Source organism: Bison bison, unplaced genomic scaffold, assembly GCF_000754665.1.
Source record: "Bison bison bison isolate TAMUID 2011002044 unplaced genomic scaffold, Bison_UMD1.0 scf7180017864508, whole genome shotgun sequence".
NCBI classification, from domain to species: Eukaryota; Metazoa; Chordata; class Mammalia; order Artiodactyla; family Bovidae; genus Bison; species Bison bison.
In genome coordinates this window covers 7721398-7728472 of record NW_011495064.1, presented here as the reverse complement: position 1 = coordinate 7728472, position 7075 = coordinate 7721398, and the positions used below count along the sequence as shown (strand labels likewise).

The following is a 7075-nucleotide window of genomic DNA, read 5'->3' as shown; positions in this document are numbered from 1 at the left end:
AGGGTTGTGGGCTTGGTCATGTATGCTTTGGGTATAAAAGGTTGTCACAAAAATCAGTTAGGGTCCCTGGCTAGAGAGGAAGCTCTGCCTCGGACCCACCGGTGTAATAAACTGCTCTCTGCTATCCACACTGTCCTTCTGAGTGAGTTTGCCTCCCAGGGCATTTGGCTATAAAAGTGGTGGCTCCCGGACTCTAGAGCACAGGCTCAGTCATTGTCCTTAGTTATGCCACGGCATATGGGATCTTCCAGGACCAGGAATCGAACCTGTGTCTCCTGCCTTGGTAGGTGGATTCTGAACCCACTGAGCCAGCAGGGAAGCCCAGAACTATCCCTCCTCATAGGAATCAATTAGAAAATCCAGTGTTAGTTCCTGGGGCACAGGAACTTGGCCTGGTATTGCCATCTAAGACCCAACAGGGCCCCCAGTTTAAATCAGAAACCACTCCCAAGGCAGGCAATTTCTCTTATATAATCAGCTTGTGCTGCTTGTGTACTGAGTTCCTTCAGTCATGTCTGATTTTCTGCGACCCTGTGGACTGTAGCCCATGAGGCTCCTCTGTGCATGGGATTCTCCAGGGGAGAGTACTCAAGTGGGTTGCCATGCCATCCTCCAGGGGATCTTCTTAACCCAGGGATCGAACCTGCATCTCTTATGTTTCCTTCATTGGCAGGTGGGTTCTTTACTGCTCGCCCCACAATCAGCTTTTAGGGGACCTAAACACAAGCAACCAGCCAGGTGGGTTTCTCAGACTCCTTTAATTGGAAAGATTGAAACCCTCCTTACAGAGAGGATCTGTTCCACCTGAAGCCCTCTTGGCAGCACGCACAGCTGAACCACACTGGGACCCTGGTGAGGGAAGGATTCCCTTATCAGAGCACTCCCAAGGGTGCAAGTTGATGGGGGTCTTTGAAAAAGGGAATGCAAGCAAAGCAACTTGAACAAAATACAAGAAATTCATAATAAGTACTCCTTTGACTTCTTGGAAAAGCTTTATTGGGCCTACAGACATACTAATGCAGGTTCCAAGGCCCTTGAAAATATTAGAATGGTAAATTTGGCCTTTTTTGAAGAGACGGGGTGCAAAGTGCCTCATATTAGGAGAAAAATTGCCAAATTGAGTGTATTTGGAATGAACCTAATGCACTTTCTAAATTGGTAGATGTTGCTCTTAAAGTGTTCAGTTTTGGAGAATGAACATAGAAGATAAATATGCAAAACAAAAATGCCATTTTTTTGGCAGTGGCATTGGATTCCTGGAAGGCAAGTAACCCAAAGAAATTAAGCTACCATTGGGGAAGGAACAATGCCCTACTGTCAGGAGGAATAACATTGGAACACAGAATGTTGTTGTTCAGTCACTAAGTCGTGTCCAACTCTTGGCGACCCCATGGACTGCAGCACACCAAACTTGTCCATCACCAACTCCCCAACTTGCTCACACTCATGTTCATTGAGTCAGTGATGCCATCCAACCATCTCACCCTCTGTCATCCTCTTCCCGTCCTGCTTTCAATCTTTCCCAGCATCAGGGTCTTTTCCAATGAGTGAGCTCTTCGAATCAGGTGGCCAAAGTATTGAAGCTTCAGCATCAGTCCTTCCAATGAATTTTCAGGGTTGATTTCCTTTAGGGTTGACTGTTTTGATCTCCTTGCAGTCCAAGGAAAACACTTTGCACTAAGCTAAAACTTAAGAGGAAAATTTTTTCTAAATGTACAATGTGAGAGTTGCGAATTAAGTTTTATTTGGAGCAAAATGAGGATTCTATGGTCCAAGGGACGGCATCTCAGATAGTTCTGAGAAAATACTCCAAAGATGCAGGGGAAACGTCAGTATATATGTGATTTTAGTGAAGAAGTGCATGCAGTCTGTACATATATTTTCACATAAGGTTTCTACTAGTCAAGAGGAGCAGTTGTCACCATGAAGGATTTTAGTGTTTTTTCTAAATAGAAGGGGCTTCCCTGGTGGCTCAGTCGGTAAAGATCCCGCCTGCCAATGCAGGAGACTCAGGTTTGATCCCTGGGTAGGGAAGATCCCCTGAAGAAGGAAATGGCAACCCCCTCCAGTATTCTTGCCTTGGGAATCCCATGGACACAGGAGACTGGCTGGCTACAGTCCATGGGGTTGCAAAGAGTTGGACATGACTGAGTGACTAAGCAACAACAGATATGAGGAGTTTGGGCTCCCCCTCCTCATCCAAGCACAGAATGCTGCATTGCTGCTCTCCACCCTGAACTCCTTTTAGGGAGTGTTGAAAATCAGTAGCTGCAGCAGCACCTGATTTAATCCTTGTAGAGGAAGATGGCAAGTGCCAATTTGTAGTTGACACAGCAAAAGAGGTTCTCCTCTATCATGCCTCTATCATGGTAGAAAGAAGGGAACACTTGGTAGAAAGAAGAGTGAACAGGGAGTCCAGGGGCTCCTATGGACCTGAGGTGCCCAATTCCCCACAGGAACCCAGGTAAAAGCTGACAGTGGGGGGAATGAGCTGGTGAACTTTCTGATAGACCTCACCCTGAAGTTTTTCACCAGAACATGGTTTCAGCCTGCAGATGGTGCTCATGACCACCCCAGCCAAGGAGACACAGCTCCATCCCCCCGGAAGGTCGATGAAAAGACCAGAAGTGTGTGTAGGCTCGTATGCAGTCTTCTCAGTGTCTGGTGATCTTTTTTCTTTAGATACTATCTTGTTAACACAGTTTGTTCATGAGATTACTGAAAGGGGATCTAGAAGTAATACAGCTATTAATAGCAGGATTAGTAAGGTCATATGTGTATTCACTTAATTGCACAATCATGTCCGATGAGACCCCATAGATTGTAGCCTGCCAGGCTCCTCTGTCCATGGGATTTTCCAGGAAAGAATACTGGAGTGAGTTGCCTTTTCCTTCTCTGGGGGATCTTCCCAACCCAGGGATCGAACTTGCACCTCCTGCATTGGCAGGTGGGTTCTTTGCTACTGAGCCACCTGGGAAGCCCCAGTAAGGTCGTAAGTAACAAGTTATAAAGTTCTACTAGGTGCAGCCCAGTATACTGCAGGTCATCTGACTTAGTCTATACCAATTCTTATCTTCAAGGGAAATTATCTATTGGCATTGTCCATAAGACACCCAGCCCAATTTCCTAGTGTTACTAGGCTTAGTATTTAATTGTTCCCAACAAAAGGGAGTTTTTAAGCTTAAATGACCAACGAGTGAAGTGAGTGAAGTTGCTCAGTCGTGTCCGACTCTTTGCAACCCTGTGGACTGTAGCCCCCCAGGCTCCTACATCCATGGGATTCTCCAGGCAAGAATACTGGAGTGGGTTGCCATTTCCTTCTCCAGGGGATCTTCCCGACCCAGGGATTGAACCCAGGTCTCCTGCATTGCAGGCAGATGCTTTATCATCTGAATTGAAGGGTTTAGAGGCCGTCAAATGGACATGACCTATAAAGGCAATTTTGATGGTTTTACATAGAAATGACCTCTGATGGAGGAGAACACAAATGGGAACTATTTGAGGTACATTTCTATGTAAAATGTAGTTTGCATATAATTCAGCATTTTAAATGAGCACTCTGCAACCGAGACCAAATATCAATCATCTCTTGAGGTTTTCTACTATGTACCAACATCAAATCTACATAGGAACAAATGTTACTACTGCTTTTCTCTTCTATATCAAATGTCCTGAAGCCTTTGTGTCTCTCTGGAGCGAGGCCGAGTTTCTGAAGGCACATTCCAGTATAAACATCATCGATGGGGTAGAAAAGGACCCAATCAGTCACATTGTACAGTCTCAGGGCCAGGTGGCCAGAGTAGAGGAATCCGCCTCCTCCTGCATAAGGCGGGTAGACGCCAGTGTAAACAACTTCCGGGATGTAGTACTTGAGTTTCTTATCCCGATGAGATCCAGCATTATGAATCACGTCACCAATAAACAAATCTTTGGCTTTGTTCCCGGATAAGCTATTCAAGTAATTCAGGAGATGATGGGTGTTCACAAAAACATCATCATTGCCCTTGAACACAAACTCGGCATTTGGGCAGGAAGTGCTCACCCAAAAGAAAGAGTACTTCTTTCAGAGACAAGTTGAAGAATGTATCTCTGTAGTTCCACGAAAGAATGTCTTGGTGCTTCTCACTCTCAAATTTCAGCATATCTGAAAGGTCAGGATGGTTGTCCTCTGGGGGGGTCTGGCCCAGTAAGAAGACTCGCACCACTGTTTGGTTCCCCACATTGGTTTCTTTGCTCCAAGATTCCCGAATCGCTTGCTTTCTATTGAAATGTGAAGTTAGGGACTTAATCACCAGCAATAAGAAGGGCTTCTTTGCACACTTGTCTGGTTGGTCTATAAGCAGTGAATAATTTCAACATCTCAAATATAGCAGAAAGTCTTTAAATCTGTCTGGCAAACTGTCGAAACCTGAAACCATTGACATGACCCTCAGGTCAGGTTCACAGTAATTCACATGGCTTATATTGGAGAATCGGTATGCTTCTCCTGTCTGGTTGGCTAACGTGTTCAAAATGGGATTGAACCTCCTGTTCAGCTTTTCTTGTTCCTTGTTCCAGTATGCCCGATGAAGGTCAGCTATCTTCCAGAACCTTTCTTTAGGTATTATTACTTCCCCCTTTCCATTTTTTTCTTGGCTACTGCTTTTGGAGACTTCCACAATCAAATAAATGAAGACATTTACCATCATCAGGATTCCCAACAACTTTATTCTTCGACGTCCAACACTCATTTCTCATATCTTGTCTGGGAGCAGCTCCTGCTCGGCGGGGCGGGGGCGGGAGATCTTGGCTGCATCCACGTCCCAGACGCTCCACGCGGCTCAGCCCGGCGACCACAGCCGCTCTCACTCCATGCGTGGCCTATTAAATGACCAATAGCCTGATGTTAATAACAAGAATCCATCCCATAAAATTTTGGCTAAATTTTTTCTTGTTTCCTTGATTGAGCTTGAGTAACTTTAGAGGAAAATTCATATCTATGGTCAAGGTCAGAGCATATATTACTAATTGGCCAGGTGAGGGAAACCCACCTAGTAATGTCAGTAGTCTCTGAAACAGACATTAATTTCTCTCCTCTAGAATAAATGTCCTAAGAGCCTAAGGGCCATGGAGTGGAGAAATCCATCAAAGTAACCCAAGAATATTGGGTATAGGTGTGTATATTAGTGGCTCAGTTGTGTTCGACTCTTTGTGATACCATAGACTGTAGCCCACCAGCCTTTTCTGTCCATGGAATTCTCCAGGCAAGAATCCTGGAGTGGGTAGCCATTCCCTTCTCCAGGGGATCTTCCCAACCCAGGGATTGAACCCAGGTCGCTCACATTGCAGGCAGATTCTTTACCGTCTGAGCCATCAGGGAAGCCCACTGTGTATAGGTAACTGACCATAAACCAAGCAATTGTGTTAACTTTGCATAAGAGCATGAAATACAGTTGGTTCCTAAGCAAAAGTGTAAGCAGTTATCAAAGCGATTGGTATGCATGTCTGGTCCAGCGTCTTGGTCAGCTCTCCACTTCAGATGTCATCTTCTCCTTAACCTGATCTGGTAGCTTTTTCTCTGAGCAGTGTTTTAAGGTGATTTTGAGGTCAATAGTCCTCTATATGGACAAGTGCAGTGCCCTTTCTAAGTGGAAATATTAATCCAAGAGTCAATTCCCATTTCTTTTGCTGTAGAGGCGATAGTTCAGAGTATCTAATAAAGGTCCTTCCATCTTAATTGGAGACAGGCCTTTTAATTACTGTATTTTCATGGGGCATCTGATCTCTATCCAATGATTACTGAAATAAGCATTAGAAACTCAGTATCCTTTTAATAAATTAATTAAACATTGAAACAATATAACATAACAGCAAGGAACTATCTGGGAACTGAGCCTTAGTCAATACACCTCAATTAACAAAACTAGAATTTAATATCTTCTGAAACATTCTTTTTCTCTCTAAAATTACACTTCTACCAAATACAGCCAAATAAAGATTAAGCGTTTTTTTTGTTTTTTTGTTTTTTTTCAAAATGAGCTCTGGTTCTTTATCATATAGGCTCTTTTTTCATTTGTTTTATTTTTTTTAAACATACTCTTTCTTAGTTGCTTTATTTTAAACAACAAAGCACTATTTGGGGAAATCACATTAGCCCTCCTGACTCAGTCAATGTTAGTTTCAGATGTTTAAAGGGGTCACCTACCAGATATGGGAAAAAAAGACAAAGTTTGACAGGGATTTAGCATTTATTCTGGGGGTTATGAACTCATAGTTATCGTGTAGGCTCCTTTACTCTGGCCCTGCTAGAAATTTCCATAAAGTATCTTGATATTAAACCTTTTATTTTTTATTGAAATATAGTTACAATACATTGTTAGTTTCAGGTGTACAGCAAAGTAATTCAGTTATACACTTCTATATCTACTCTTTTTCAGATTCTTTTCCTTTATCAGTTCAGTTCAGTCGTTCAGTCATGTCCGACTCTTTGTGACCCCATGAACCGCAGCACGCCAGGCCTCCCTGTCTATCACCAACTCCCGAAGTCCACCCAAACTCATGTCCATTGACTCAGTGACGCCATCCAACCATCTCATCCTCTGTTGTCCCCTTCTCCTCCTGCCCTCAATCTTTCCCAGCATCAGGGTCTTTTCCAATGAGTCAGCTCTTCGTATCAGGTGGCCAAAGTAATAGAGTTTCAGCTTCAACATCAGTCCTTCCAATGAACACCCAGGACTGATCTCCTTTAGGATGGACTGGCTGGATCTTCTTGCAGTCCAAGGGACTCTCAAGAGTCTTCTCCAACACCACAGTTCAAAAGCATCAATTCTTCGGCACTCAGCTTTCTTTGAAGCCCAACTCTCACATCCATACGTGACCACTGGAAAAACCATAGCCTTGACTAGACGAAACTTTGTTGACAAAGTAATGTCTCTGCTTTTTAATGTGCTGTCTAGGTTGGTCATAACTTTCCTTCCAAGGAGTAAGCGTCTTTTAATTTCATGGCTGCAATCACCATCTGCAGCGATTTTGGAGCCCAAAAAAATAAAGTCAGCCACTGTTTCCACTGTTTCCCTTATAAATTATTACAATATAG

The 7075-nt window shown here is 43.7% G+C and overlaps 1 pseudogene; it reads right to left on the bottom strand.

Annotated features, from left to right (window-relative positions):
- Positions 1-3538: 3538 nt before the first annotated feature.
- LOC104980853 lies at positions 3539-4798 on the bottom strand (annotated as a pseudogene).
- Between the last annotated feature and the right edge of the window lie 2277 nt (positions 4799-7075).